The 16,137-nt window shown below is 48.9% G+C and overlaps 1 protein-coding gene across 1 annotated transcript in view; it reads right to left on the bottom strand.

Annotated features, from left to right (window-relative positions):
• LZTS1 (leucine zipper tumor suppressor 1) overlaps positions 1-12,191 on the bottom strand; it is a 45,001-nt gene extending 32,810 nt beyond the window's left edge. The window contains exon 1 of the mRNA XM_081171687.1: positions 12,065-12,191. The gene's annotated coding sequence lies outside the window, so the exon portion shown is untranslated. The remainder of the gene's footprint in view (positions 1-12,064) is intronic.
• Between the last annotated feature and the right edge of the window lie 3,946 nt (positions 12,192-16,137).

Here is a 16,137-nt window from a genome sequence, read left to right on the forward strand (position 1 = left end):
TAACTGAAAGACAACAGCTTCCCATACCCTTGAACTTTGTCTCCCCTTGCAAACCCATATTATCCCCAAATGCAATGCCAATTTTCAGATGGTAGAAAACAATTTTTCCATAGGTTGTAGATCCCACTCTCAAAGGCTAGATTTAAGAATTACTTTATTCTTTTGCTGAGTCCATTATGGAATGTGTGCTTTTTTTCTTCAATTACAAGGTGAAATGAACAGTTTTATCAGAACTGCAAACTGACACAGAAAGATTTGCTAGAGTTATTAATTTTACTCTAGCCTTGTAAGCCATAGTTATAGTTAAACATGGAACACAGCACATCGTACAAGCAGGTTTATTGCAGAAAAGCACGTTTATTGGACCAGTGGAGGCAGCGGCAGCCACCACCAATGTCTTGTAAATGTCAATTACAACATCTAAATGTGCTCTGCAATTTTCACGCCGAATTAGAGGACCTATAACACCATCTCCTTGCGTATGAGATATGGCAGCCAGCCAAGCGCATCCATCACGCATCCGTGTGAGACCTCAAATCAATTCCCCTTTCAGAAATTCTCTTGCAGGCAAAGGGCTGTGCAGTATTTCATAGGGATAAAGAGGTGCTCATCAGAGATTTGTCTTGCAGAGAAAGAGCTGGATAAGGAAAGGACCTCCATAGTCTTCCTACATCGCTGCCTATATTTAAGACTGTGAAAAAGACCCAGAGGTGTCTGTAGCCAAAGCCCCTTCCCACACAGAATAAATTAAAATATGGTTGCTATGCTGAAGAGGAGGCGGTGCCTGTTCCTAGATTTATTTATTCAGTTTCGCTAACAGACTCATAACTGGTCTTTAAAGAAAGAGTCTTCACAAAGTGGATTGTAATCCATCCATCTACATATCTCAAAACATGGCTGATTAAATATAATTTAAAACAATTTAAAGTATCAATTTCATCACACTATTTTTTAAAAAATAAACAGCACAAAAACAGCAATGGCCCAGCATGGATTAAATCAGCTTTCCTGATGCAAATAAAAGCAAGCATGGTTTAGAACAGGGACGTCCAACAGGTAAATCGTGATCTACTGATACTGGTAGATCACTGGTTCTCTGTGGTAGATCACTGGCTCCCCCCAATGAAGCCCAACAAGTTTGGCTCCTCTAAAAAGAGCTCAACATCTTTGCCCTGCACCCCCAAAAACTGGGGCTTTTCTCCTCCCTCAAAAAGCTCAACAACTCTGACCTGAACCCATAAAAAACAGGGCTTTCCTTCCTTAAAAAAAAAAAAAGCTCAACTGCCAGTTTTTAACTCTGTGAGTAGATCGCAGTCTCTTGGGAGTTGGCCACCCCGGTTTAGAAATAATGGATAATTGCTCCCCACACTTCCTGACTCCCTGCCAGTTATATTACAACTTGGAGTCACCCAATGAAACTGACTGGCCGTTAATTCAGAGCAGACAAAACAAGTATCTCTTAGCAGACTGATATGCTTCACTGCTGCAAGATATGATGGTGGTCACTGGCACTGATAGCTTTACAGGGGACTAGCCCTATTCTCTGTAAATTTGCCTGCCAATGGCTTTTGGCTAGGATATCGTAAACCTTCATGTTCAGAGGCTATCCATCTCTGAATACCACTTGCTGGGAGAGGGGCCTTTGGGGCTTCCTGGAGGCTTCTGACAAAGCACTGAGGGAAGCAGGAAGCTGCAGAACGAGAGGGAACTTTGGTTTGGTCCAGAAGGGCTCATCTTATGACAAGGGTGGGGTAATTTGTTTGGGCCACATTCCCTCATGGGCAATTTTCTGGGGGTTGCATCGCAGTGTTGGGTTCCGTCAGAGGCAAAAAGTGAGAGAGCCAGTGTGGTGTAGTGGTTAAGAGCGGTGGACTCGTAATCTGGTGAACCGGGTTCGATTCCCCACTCCTCCACATGCAGCTGCTGGGTGACCTTGGACCAGTCACACTTCTCTGAAGTCTCTCAGCCCCACTCACCTCACAGAGTGTTTGTTGTGGGGGAGGAAGGGAAAGGAGAATGTTAGCCACTTTGAGACTCCTTAAAGGGAGTGAAAGGCGGGATATCAACTCCAAACTCTCTGAGCAAGGCCAGAAGACAATGTGGTGGAAAGATGCATGTGACCAGCCAGGCAAATACCAGAGGTTTTTTTCTAGACTCTCAGCTTTCCATGGAAGGGATTGGAGAGGGACTGTGGGCTGGGGAGACTCCCAAGGGCTAGACAGAAAAGCTCGCTGACCATATTCAGCTCTTGGGCCCAAAGTCCCATACCCCTTGCCTTACGGCCTTATTTTTTTATCTCCTGACTTTCCATACAGGCTAGCATAACATTCCCCTAGCAAGACTGCCATCTTTGCTCCAGGGAACAGGGTGCTCTTTTGCATCACTGGCACAGCGTCTCCCTGCCTAAACGCAGCATCCAGCCCACATAAGAACACATTCCTTCTGCAGCAAATTTAGAAATGAAGTAATGGGAGGTGGGTGGTGGGGAGAATCGTTTCGCCTGGCACGCAACTGGTCCTTGAAACTTGTTGCTATGGAATGGAACAATGCCTGAGAAGGCTAACCATGTTAAATAATACATCCATTAAACAATGGTTCACTCTGAACACTCCTATGCTAAGATAATAATAATAATAATAATAATAATAATAATAATAATAATAATAATAATACATTTTTATTTATTTCCCACCCTCCCCAGCCGAAGCAGGGCTCAGAGCGGCTAACAACAATAAAAGTAACACAGCATTCTAAAATCAATTCATTCTAAAATCAATTCAGAATCAAATTAATGGCAACCGTTGGGCTAGAGTTCTATGAGGATTACCAAAGAAGGGGGGTCGGGCTGTGCCTTGGCCAAAGGCCTGGTGGAACAGCTGTCTTGCAGGCCCTGTGGAAAGATGTCAAGTCCCGCAGGGCCCTTGTCTCTTGTGACAGAGCGTTCCACCAGATCAGGGCCACAAACGAAAAAGCCCTGACTCTGGTTGAGGCCAGCCTAACATCCCTGTGGCACAGGATCTCCAAGATGTTTCTGTTTGAAGACCGTAAGGTCCTCCATGGGACATACCAGGAGAGGCGGTCCCATAGGTACGAGGGTCCTAGGCCATATAGGGCTTTAAAGGTTAAAACCAGCACCTTAAACCTGATCCTGTACTCCACCGGGAGCCAGTGCAGCTGGTATAGCACCGGGTGAATGTGATCCCGCGGCGAGGACCCCGGAAGGAGTCTCGCCGCGGCATTCTGCAACCGCTGGAGTTTCTGGGTCAATTTCAAGGGCAGCCCCACGTAGAGTGAGTTACAATAATCAAGTCTGGAGGTGACCGTCATGTGGATCACAGTGGCTAGGTCAGGGCAAGAGAGATAAGGAGCCAACTGCTTAGCTTGGCAGAGATGACAAATGTATCCTTTACTTTGGATTGACTGCTGCAATGTGCTTTGCATGGGGCTGCCCTTAAAGATGCACTTACTGATGGCCTCCCATTGGCTATGGAGAGGATGCTGTGTCCTGGTCCGATGCTAGATTCCAGGGAGAAGGGAGCTAGTAGGCTGGAGGGGAGGGGAGGTAGGGCTGCTCAGAAGATGCAGGACTGCAGACAACTCTGAGTGACCAACTTGCTCCAACAAGGGTTGGGAGCTAAGGCTCTGGCATCAAACTATGTCCTCCAAGCTCCACCTGTCCCATGGAGAACTTCAGGGCCTCAAAGGGTTAACCCCCGGCCTGAAGATGGGCAGTCCTCCTCTGTTCCATAGCCTCCCTCCTGGTGCATCCTTTGTGCCACTGGACCGGTGATGTGTGATGGTAGGCTCAGGAGAGGGCCTTGGTGGTCTATGAGATTCCTCTGGTGGATCCTGTCCCCCAGCCTCAGTCTCAATGGTCCTTTGATCTTCAGGAGCTGCCTCAGAGTCCTGAACCTGATCTTGCTTCTCAGCTGCTGCCTCTCCTGCCTCTGGATTGCCGCTGGATTCAGGGATCATCATGACACAGGAAGGTTTTGCAACCAGGATTTCAACCATGGCTGGCAACCGTGGTTTTCCGGGCAACCTCAAACCATCATTTCCTGCAAACTACGGCTTGCTACCATTTTGGAAAGAGAGAACAGCACAGGATGAGAGGAGGGAGCGAGTCCAGAAGCAGACCTGGGGCTCACAGAAGCACAGAGCTAGAGGGCACCTCGTTCAATCTCCTGCTCAGTGAAAGCAATTCAGTGCTCTAGCATCCCCAACAGATGGCTGCCCAGCGTTTTTCTGAGGATCTCCAGGAAGGAAGAGCTCACCATCTCTCTGGGTAATTGGCTTTGCTGTTGAACTGCTCTTACTATCAAGGCACTTTGAATGTTCAACCAAAATCTGCACTCCTGGAAAAGCAACTGCCAGAAAGGGAAGTCCCGCCTACATTATGGGCCGAGGGACCCTCTAGATACTGTGGAACTCCAACTCCAACCAGTTCCAGCCAAGCTGGCCAATTGTCAGGTATGATGGGAGTTGTAGTCCAACAACATTTGGAAAGCCAGGTCCTGGTTTTCATTAAAGGCACATAAGCACTTAAAATGTATTTGTTGTTTAAATATTTATTTTTTTACCTTTTGGCTCCCCAGGTGGACTTCCAAGATATAGAAAGATATGTTAAAACAATCACATTCCCCCACCCCACATACCCTGGGGAGAGGGGAAGAAGATTAAACCCTTAAACATAGAAAATGGTTTTCACAGACTGTTGAAATGCCAATAAGGAGAGGTTGTCCTGCTGGGCAGGGGTTGATCTACCAATTTCAGTTTCTCTCAGTTTATCATTTTTGCAATTTTAAGTTCAGTTCTACACATTTCCACATAAGTCTGCATTTTTTAAGTAGTCTCATTAAAATTGATCAGCAGTTTAATGCAAATCTCTCCTAAAACACACATATTTTTGCCATTTTGTCTAATACATACATTTTTGTAATGCAATGTTTCCTTCCAAGGGACGCAGGTGGCGCTGTGGGTAAAACGTCAGTGCCTAGGGCTTGCCGATTGTATGGTTGGCGGTTCGAATCCCCATGGTGGGGTGAGCTCCTGCCCACCTAGCAGTTCGAAAGCAGCCCTAAGTGCAAGTAGATAAGTGCAAGTAGGTACCGCTTTATAGCAGGAAGGTAAACGGCTTTTCCGTGTGCTGCTCTGGTGCTGGCTCGCCAGCTGCAGCTTCGTCACGCTGGCCACGTGACCCAGAAGTGTCTCCGGACAGTGCTGGCCCCCGGCCTCTTAAGTGGGATGGGCGCACAACCCTAGAGTCGGACACGACTGGCCTGTACGGGCAGGGGTACCTTTACCTTTACCCTTTAATGTTTCCTTGCTTAATGCATTTTTTAATGCTATTTTCTGTAATATATGCATTTTGAGGCATACTTTACCTTCAGTATATGCATTTTAGTTCACATTATTTGGCAGGAGAATTGCATTGCAAAATTTGGTGAAGTGTCAATTTCAAGGGAAGGCTGCATTTCCATTTGTGCATGTGTTAGAACGCATGAATTTGGTAGGTTCGCCTTTAAATGCAAAGTGAATATCATTTCTCCCCAGTCCTTGCTCCTGGGGTTCATGTTCCACTAACCTGGATGCCACCACCAAGAAGACCATATCCCAGTCGAGTGAGCCTCTGATGGCATGGAGAGGTAGAGCAAAGTGACCATCTGCACAAGGAAAGCAGAAATTGTATTTCTGCAAGCAACAAAAGCAAACTCTACTAATCAGATCTCCAAATAAACAAAAGAATGACACAGGAAAAACAACAACAGAATGGAAGCAAATAAAAGGATGTCAGAGAAAAAGCACTAGTGTGGAAGGAGCAAACTAGGACTTGGACATCATTCAACCAAGGTCAAACAATTTCTTTGCTTCATCTCGTGCTAGGGCTCAAGTTCAGCTTACAGCATTCTCTTCCCTCCCGAATCCGGTAACTTTAAAGCTGCTAGTTTCCAAGCAGAAGACTACCGTTCATCAACCTCCCACCATGTTTCAGCCCTGCCTGCCAATGACTAACGTGGTGGCACAGCAAGCTAAACCCAATTTTAGCAGCTCGCAGTGCCAAGCAGAGGGTGTGTTGTCAGGGACAGGGACTGCCTCAAACAGAGAACCGGGTGGTTTCGGCAGCCAGCGAGCTGCCAGGATGAAGGGTACAGTACAGCACGGCTGGGATGCGCAAGACTCGGGGGGACAGAGTGTGCAAGTGTGCTGTTCTGGTTACACACACACACACTCAACCAAGTACTATCCAGCTGCTTCCACTTTGAGGCTAGAAGCTGTGCTTCCATCTAAAACCAGTGTCGCTTTGCACACACGCCAGACAGAAAGGGGAAACATTTTGCATCTGGTGCACCGTGCCATTCATGTTAAACCCTTTGCAGCCTGAGGGCCACATTCCTTCCTGAGAACCTTCCAGGGGCCACATGATGCATGTGGTGGGTGGGTCCAGAGGCAAAAATGACTGAGAACATTACCTTTGCATGATGGGCTCATTTCTGCAAATCCTTACACCACCTCTCTGTCCACCTCCACCCAGGCAAGCAAGAAGCAGTATTAGCAGCCAAGGAGGGTACAAAGCAGAAATGTGGCTGGGGAGAGCTTCAAGGGCCAAACAGAGAGATCTGGAGGGCCACAATTGCTCCCTGGGCCTGAGGTTCCCCACCCATGTTTTAAACCATGCTTATGCTCCACTTCTTTTCCTTGTCCCATAATTCACCAGATCTCTGATTTCACACCATCTATCATTTTATCATACTTTCATTTCAGCAGTGTTTGAAATTAGCCATCCTGCACCAACCAGCTCCATCCCTTGTCATCCATGCACAAATGCCTGCAGGGAGCAAGTCTCTGTGTGGACAGTTGCATGTGCAAAGGCTTCCTCCGGGCAACCTGGAACCCTGCGCAATCAGGATTCCAAGTCGACGCGCAAGCATTGTGCATGCAGCTGTGTGCAGAAAGGACCTCTGATTACAGAGGTTCATGCTGTTTGCGCTGGGGTAAAGCTAACCAGCACAGTTCCTGCATGTCAGGAAAAGCATGCAAAGAAGATTGCTGCCTGTTTCTATGCAGCCAGCTGCAGCCGGGGGGGAAACTGCTGTTCTTCAAAAAACAGCAATTTCCAAAACAAGGTATTACTGTGTCCTCAGAGCTCCAGAGACATTTGCACAGGAGGTCACAGAGACATCCCATGAGCTGCTTGCCAATGCCGGCCAAAAATCAAAACCATTTGCAAACAATGCCTGGCCGGTTCAATTGCTGTGCCTGAAGCAAACCTTGGCAAACCACACTCCAGCAATAATTATGAAGTGAGGTATTCAGCTCGCATCTGGCACTGCTCTATCAGGAATTCTAGATAGCACAGCCTCATTAGGACTTTTGTTCCAGGTGGTGCGCTCCACGGAAACCACATCTGCGCTCACTCCTACCTATTATGTTGCACCCTCCTCCTAAAGCATTTGAAAAACACAATGATCACAAGGTCCTTGCTTTGGCTCTGATCACACCCCCTCCACCTCCAGGGAGAGGCCTTAAGTCACAAAGGCTGCTTGCAGTTGAGTCTTAAAAACCCTTTCCAGTTTCCCTTTTATTTCCCCCACTCCTCAAAAATATGGATCAAGGCAAAACAAGGAATGATGGGAGCTGGCCTGATGTTTGTGAACAAGAACTGGAGCTCAGCGGAAGAGAACATGTTTTGCATGAAAACAGTTCCAGGTCCAATCCCAGTTAAAAGGATTAGATAGCAGCTGGTGATGGGAAAAGGCTCTTTGGCTGAAACCCTGGGAAGCTGCTGCCAGTCAGGCCACAAAATACAGGCTAGGTGACTGAATAGTGTGATCTGGGAAAAGAGAACTTTCTATGACCAACAGGGGCCAGGGTGGATTTAGAGCTGTGTGTCCAGCGCACGCACTGGCCGTTGAGCTGAGCAAAGCCTGATAAGCAAGGCGCTGGACTTTGGGAAGGGGGCACAAGGCTCTGACAGGGTCTTCGGGTCCTCCTGTCTCCTTCCCAAAACCTACTTAGCACTTTCCCAGCTTGGGGTAGGAGGTGGGAGGGCTCTAGGACTCTGCCAGATCCCCAAGCCTATCACTACAGGGTCTAAACTCAATTGGAATGGATCAGGCATAGGCAAACTAAGCCCTCCAGATGTTTTGGGACTACAACTCCCATCATCCCTAGCTAACAGGACCAGTGGTCAGGGATGATGGGAACTGTAGTCTCAAAACATCTGGAGGGCCGAGTTTGCCTAGGCCTGGAATGGATGGATTCAGGTCCGAAAGGCAAAAGTTGTGTCATGAAGCAGAAACAATGCTCTGCAACCATCTTGCCACCAGGTGGAAGGAATGGGGTGTCAGTAGGGCTACATTTGGTGGGGGCTGGTCCAATACGGCCCTGCTGAGTCTCAGTGGTTCCCTTGTAGAAATCAGCACAGAGGAAGACGGGGACAAAACTAGAATTTGTTGTCATTGGCTCGGGCTTCCACTTACTGTTTGGGTTCCCTGCCTCCCACCCCGCCAATCGCAATGGGTACCAGCCACTACTTCACAATTGCAAGGGAAGTGTACTTCCCAGATGATGATCTTACCCCACCAGTGCCAGGAGTTTGGATTTCCTCCATGGGAAAGTTTTCGGTGGTCAAAGAACAGGCAAAAGGAAAGGAGAAGTACAGCATATGCTTTCCACGCTGAAGGTCCTAGGCTCAATCCCTCACATTGATGGGATGGGAGTCTTCCCAGACGGAAGCCTTGGAAAGCTGCTGCCAGCCAGTGTGGACAAGACTGAGGTAGGCTTGGTGTAAGACAACTTCCTACCTTCTCTCTGTTTAGGACTTACCCAGATGGTGTAAAACAACTACCACCAGATTTTCTCCATAGCACTGTACTTCGAAATTTAACATTTCATTAAAGAGCTCCCATTGCTTTTACAATGTGTATAGCATTTCTTCTCACAATGCAAATCCATACATGCCTTGTACAGGCTTGTATCAAATTTTAGCCCTACTCAGAGTAGACCCACTGATATTAAGAAACATGAGCAAATTAAAGTCATTAATTCCAATGAATTACTCCAGATAGAAGTTGGTTGGATATGATCCTACATCTCATTCAGTTTAATGAGGCTTATTCCCTGGTAAATGGGCTTAGGATGGCAGCACTGGTTCCCTGATGCGAAAATTAGTGGATAGATAGACAACAAAAATTGCTTCGTTGCAGAATATGATGGTGCTGATGAGTATTCAAGCACTGGAATTCTATGGGGCATAAATATTATTTTTTAAAAAACCATCTCTCTCTCTATCTCTCTCTCTCTCCCTCTCCACTCCAAGTTTACAAAACAAATCAGATAAATACACATGTCATGAACTTAAGTAGCCTCAGACTCTGCACATGAAGAAGGATGTGAAACATTCAGCAGCAGCAGCAGTGTGATCTCCTGTCTGTCTGTAATGAATGACAAGGGGTCCGATGGCAGCAGGGGGGAAGGTTAGCTCTGCTTCCCGCAGATTGTTGTTGCAATTAAAAGAGAACATCTGGAATGGCCCATTATCTGTTCACTCTGGGTGAAATACATTCAAATGCCGTGGTGAGACTTCGCTAACGGTGAGCACCGTTTCGTGAACAATGCATGCTGCAGCATTTTGCTGGACACCACAGACAGTTGTCTCCTAAGACCTGGGCATTACATTGTGAATGGCTGGAGTATTTTCTGCACAAAAACACAGCAGTTTTTCAGATGGCAGTTCTAAGAATGCTTAACTGCAAGTGAGCCCGCTTGAAAACAAAAGGGAACAGCAGGTCTTAAAGTCAGTTCAAATCTGCACCGACCACATCAAGACGATCACAACCTAGGCATGGTACATTTCACCACAAAGGGTTTTTTATCACAAGCATGGCATTTCATCTAAGAGGGGTCCCCTTCCACTAATACATAAAATATGTCACCAAACCAACCAATCTAGAGCTATACCTCTTGGCATGCTGCCACAAACAAGTTTCATTATGTATGCATGGGGGTGAGTGGGTGGACAGGCGCACTGTAGGTGGGGAAGAAAGGAAATCAACAAGAACTACGGTCTTCATCATATTCCCAACATGAGCAAATCCACTCTTTCTTCCAGGTCAGCTGCTTTCAGCATTGGTGACAAATTCCAGAGGAGCGGACGTGTTTGTCTGTTGCAGCAAGAACAACAGAGGTTCCATGTCTGCTATACATTTAAAGCAGTATCATACCACTCTAAAGAATTATGGGGACTGAAGTTTTTTAAGGGTGCTGAGAGTCCCCTCACAGAACTGGAATTCCCAGAGCTCCCTGGGAAGAGAACTTGATCGATCAATTGATGAATCCCTCTGGGAATTATAGGGAAGGGAATAGGAGCCAGAGTCTTGCGGGACAAAAAGACTAACACGTTTACTGTACTGTAAACGAGAGGTTTTCAACCTTTTTGGGTCTACGGCTCCCTTGACCAACTACATTCTTTCTGAGGCACCTCTGTGGGGCTCAGGAGTCCAGTTATATCACCCCTTGCCTGAAGAGCTGGCAGCCTCTCGCCCTTTTTCGAACACCTTCCCTTATGGAGTGTTCCCTCAGCCTCTTCTCCTCTCCCCTTGGGAGTCCTCTGGGGAGCCACAGCTGCCACCCCTGGTCTCTGAGCTGCTCCCCTGTCCCAAAGAGAGGTGCCTCTTCACACTGCCCCACAGGGGCCTAGGAAACGCCCCCTGGCCCGCCTGGGGAGCTTGTAACCAGAGCTGCAAGCCTTTGGGAGGCAGAGACACGCAAGGACATCAGAGGAGGGTGGGAAGAAAAGAAGGACAGGGGCCAGTGTTCCACACAGCACCCCTGACCATCATTCAAGGCACCCCAGGGTGCCACGGCACACTGGTTGAAAACCACTGCTGTAAGCTATTCATGCAACCGGCTCACAACAGCTTATCTTTTGCAACTGGTCTAGAGCTCCAAACACAGCTTATTCTAGAACTGATGCCATAAAGAAAGAAAGCTGCCCTACACCCGCTCAAACAATTTGTCCGTTTATTATCTATTCTCCCTTTTAATCTACTGAATTCAACCTATTAACGTTACCTATCATCACTTACCCCTATTCTCTAGATTCTCTATTATCCCTTTTGTCTACTCTGCCAGGAGGTCTCCAGGGTATTCTCTACCACCTGGCTATACAACCCTTTTACCTAGAAATACCCCAAACGAAAGCTGGGGCTCTGTCACTGAGGTATGGTCCCTCCCCCTCAGCACTGAGCTATGCTCCCCAAATCATGCTGCCTATTGAAGATACACTGTGTGCAAGTGCCGTCAATAAATGCTGGCTATGCCCAGCTCCACTGTATTAGAACGGCCCTGAGTCTCATTATCAGATGCTTGGCGCGACTTGTGCGCCAGGCGTTATTTCTGAAGACATGCACTTCTTCCCTGTGCCCTGAGCAGTCTGCATTCCTGGCACAGGAAACACAATGCTCTCCCAACTGTGAGAACAGCACACCGGGCACAGACTTGTTTTTTGCGCATACCAATGTGCCGGCACAGGTAGCCCATGTCTGGTGTGGGTAGGTGGGTTTGTTCCTGCAAGAGCTGTCCATGCGCTAAGTTGTTCATTGGACCCACCTTGGGAAACCGTTCCTACCTACCCAAACCTCTGTGATGTGCGGTGCGCGCGCACGGGGCACATGATGGATGCTGTCTGGTTTTGTCTGTCTGCTTCTGTTTACACAACATGCCCCTTCCCCTCCCCGCAGGAGACGGCGGTTCGAGCAGCAATCAAAAGCACCCGAATTGGAGCAAGCGTACCAGCGCACCTGCTTTTTGCGCGCACAAACGTCCCGGGTTCGATCCCCGGCGCGTCTCCAGGTAAAGAGTCCGCAACAGAGCCGTGGCCAGCTAGTGCGGACCCTGGCGAGCTAAAATGCTCTGCACTTCCTACGAGGCAGCTCCCGCCGTTTTGTCCCTAATGCGCGACCGAGACGCGCTTCCCAGCCCGGGCTAATCCCACCCCACTCCCCGCGTCCCAGCCTCCTCCCGCCCCGGGCTCGGATCCTGCCACTCCACGCGCCGCCCTCACCTGAAGCTGCCTCTCCGCTGCAGCCTGCTGCCACCTCCGGAGCGCAAAGCACGGGCGATCGCGCCGCCGCCTCCTCCTCCTCCTCTCGCCGCGGGCCCGGCCAGGGCTGCTCCTCTCGCGCCGCGCCGCCACTGGCACGGAATTGGCGAGGCGGAGGAGGCGCCGCGCGGGGGGGGCGGGGGAGAGCGAGGAGGGCGGCGCGGCTTTTGCACACGCGGCTCTAATTGGCTGCTCGAGCGACTTTGGGCACGCGGCGAAGGGGAGACGGGCGCGCCTCGGGCGCCTCCGGCAGCTGCCCTGCGCGTGACGGAGAGCGAGGGAAGGTCGCGCGGGCGGGGGAGGAGGAAGGGCCTGCAAGCAGAGGAGTCCCCAAGGGGCGGCACGTGCCGGCTGCCCTCGCTGGCAGGGAGGGAGGGAGGGAGAGAGGGATAGGGTCCCATGTGGGATAGAGACGGAGGGCGGGGAAGGGGCTGCGGAGCAGTGGTGTAGCGTGGGGGGGTGCAGGGGGGGCCGGCCGCACCGGGCGCAACATCTGGCGGTTAGGGTTAGGGGGCGCAAATCCACGGGTTAGGGGGCGCAAATTACTTGCCTTGCACCGGGTGCTGACAACCCACGCTACGCCACTGCTGCGGAGGAGGAGCGGGAGGAAGGAGCCAAGTTGAGCCAGCTTTGCACGCACCACGTCTCCTGCTGGATGTTGTTGTTGTTTAGTCGTTTGGTCGTGTCCGACTCTTTGTGACCCCCTGGACCAGAGCACGCCAGGCACTCCCGTCTTCCACTGCCTCTCCCAGTTTGGTCAAACTCATGCTGGTGGCTTCGAGAACACTGTCCAACCATCTCGTCCTCTGTCGTCCCCTTCTCCTTGTGCCCTCCATCTTTCCCAACATCAGGGACTTTTCCAGGGAGTCTTCTCTTCTCATGAGGTGGCCAAAGTATTGGAGCCTCAGCTTCAGGATCTGTCCTTCCAGTGAGCACTCAGGGCTGATGTTTTGAGACTACAATTCCCATCATCCCCGACCACTGGTCCTGTTAGCTAGGGATGATGGGAGTTGTAGTCCCAAAACGTCTGACGGGCAGAGTTTGCCTATGCCTGCATTAGGGTTTACTCTGAAGACAAACATGGATACCACACTTTTCATCCCAAATCTAAGATTACCCCAAACTGCACTTGCATTCAGAGAAAACAGGAAAGTTCTCTCAACATGAAAGTTGTATTTCGTGTTCACAGACAGGCGCCATGAAACTGCCTCATAGAGTCAGGGCATGGGTTCATCCAGGCCCCTGGCTGGCAGAGGCTCGCCAAGATTTCAGGTACTGTAAAGCATTTCTCCCAGTCCTGCCTAATTTAGATTCATTAATTTCAATGAGTCTACTTTGTGTAGAACTTACTTAGATGCAACCTGGTGTGTACTACTTCAAAATGTGACATGTCAGCATTCCTGCATTTGTGAACCCTCTTGCTCATTCTGCTAGGTTGGCTTCTGTCCTGAAGTCCTGCCCTGGTTGCATCGCTGAGTGGTAGAGGAGGAGAGCTTCTGCCTAGCTTTGGTGGGAGTAAAGGTAAAGAGACCCCTGACCATTAGGTCCAGTCGTGGCCAACTCCGGGGTTGCGGCGCTCATCTCGCTTTATTGGCTGAGGGAACCGGCGTACAGCTGCCAGGTCATGTGGCCAGCATGACTAAGCCGCTTCTAGCAAACCAGAGCAGCACATGGAAACGCCATTTACCTTCCCGCCGGAAGTGTACCTATTTATCTACTTGCACTTTGATGTGCTTTCGAACTGCTAGGTTGGCAGGAGCAGGGACTGAGCAACGGGAGCTCACCCCGTCGCGGGGATTCGAACTGCCAACCTTCTGATCGGCAAGTCCTAGGCTCTGTGGTTTAACCCACAGCACCACTAGATGGGGCATTCCTTGGTCTGGACCTGGAAGAGTCTTCTAACCTCCTGAATTTGAACCATGGAGAGCCTGAATTTGATTCCTGGAAATTGGTTTCTGGAGGGGCTCAGCCATGGAACATACGAAAGAATAATTAAGGAAGTCTATGAGCATGTGCAAAATGCCTTTCCTTCTTTCTTCATCTCCCCCCTTCCCCCATCCAGAACACACAGAAGGGCTGACTTTCAGTTTCAGCAGACGTGCAGAGGATCAGGGCAGGGAATCTTTTCTCCATGGAGGGCCAGTGACCCATGGAAACAGAAATCTTGGGGCCTAGGGCCAACCGTGGATGGAGCCAGACCTGATAGTTGGCTGGAGGAGCTGAAGTCAAATGTGGGTGGAGCCAGAGCCAAATGTGGTTGGGATCATCTTTCTATCTCTCTCTGCCAGACCCTCTCAGTCTGTTCCTCCTGCCCTCTTTGCTTTCTGCCTCTCATCAACACTCTCTCATCTCCGCTTACATAATACCCATGGCTCTTGTCATGCTGAAACCGCAGCCTGTCTTTTCATAAGACATTCTGGATAATGGCCAAGAGTATTCCCAACATGCACAAACATTTTGGTCTGCCTTTAGCACAAGCGCACTGTAAACACAACCTCACAGCCTCTGCCTTCCACACTGGGGAACGGGATGCTTTTGATGGCATACTCATCAAGCCCTCCTACGCCGCACCCTCTGCCAGACACAAAACAAGGGGAGGAGACGGGGCGGATCCAGAACAATATTCCCCACTAGACCATGTTGCATACTAATCCCAGGAGTTGTCTGCACAAGCTCCGAAAGGCAAAGGAATTGCTGGAAGATGGCAAAACCGGTGCAACCTGTAGTAACCCCTGGAATTTTGACAGACATTGCACTGAGAGCAAACCTGGTGCAAGCCAGTATTTGAGACTGCATCTATAAAGCTCCCGGGAAGCTGCCTTTTGCCAGGTCAAGCTATTTGTCTGGCCATCCTAGCATTGTCCACTCTACAGCATGGGATGAAAGGGTTGAAACACTAATATCCACACCCCCATAGACCTGATTGTTATCCTGCCCTTCCCTGTGACTCCTATTATGATTACAAATTTGTTTCGGTTTGCATTCATAAGTGAACTGACTTAGCACACACTTTTTGAAGCAACATGTGAATCAAAAGAGGGCCAGCCATAGAAATTTGCACATGCAATTCTCCAGCCAGGTAATGTGTACAAATATGCCTGTACTTGGGTAATTTGTGCAGGGGAAAAAATCATATACTCGTGAAAGCAGCATTTAAAAATGCATTGTATTTGGGGAAATTGTTTTGTAAAAATCTATGTATTAGGCAAAATTTCATGTGGAGGTAGATTTGCACTACAACACTGCTGGATTTTCACGAGGACTTTTTTTTAAAAAAATGCAAACTGGAAATGTGGAGAAATGAACTTAAGGGTGGAAAAATAGAGAGACCAAAATGGATCAATTTGCCTATCACGTATTGTGATGGGGGGGAAATAGATGCACAAGGGAATGTGCAGTTTGGTCTGTTGTACTCCATCCTTTAAGACCACCTAAAACTTTCCTTGTTACTGCACTGTCTGTGCCCTAAGACTGCACACTAAGGGCACAGCATTCTCCAGGGCTGCCCTGGAACTGTGGTGCCCAAGAAAGGCCAAGAGTTTTCCAGAAGAATTGCAATGACCTTTTAAATTCAAGCTGGGCTTTGAAAAGCCAGACAAACATGGAGTAACTTTCTTTATAAGTACGTTTCCTTTATTGCATTGCATGTTTGGTTCGCATCCCTATGCTAAGCACGTTTACTTGGAAGCAAAGTTTCATTTATTTCGGTACAACTTGCAAATGCATCTGTATAGTATTCCTACAATGCAACATGGTTTTAAGCATGTCTGCTCAGAAATAAGGCATGCAGAGGTCTGTGGGGATCTCACATTCATTAGTCTTTAGGATTGCAGCTTTCATTACATGGTCAGTGCATCCAAGCCATCATCAAGACTGCCACTATTGTTGGGTGGGATTCAATCCCATAGTGGCAACTGTGAAGAAGGTACATCTTGGAAAGAATCTCAAGGGCCAAATAGATAGGCTTTGATGGTCACATTCTGCTCCTGGGGCTCCAGCTCCTCACCCCTGATATAGGGTGTATGGGATAGAAT

The sequence above is a fragment of the Podarcis bocagei genome (genome assembly GCF_964188305.1).
Source record: "Podarcis bocagei genome assembly, chromosome: 15".
In the NCBI taxonomy this organism is placed as follows: Eukaryota; Metazoa; Chordata; class Lepidosauria; order Squamata; family Lacertidae; genus Podarcis; species Podarcis bocagei.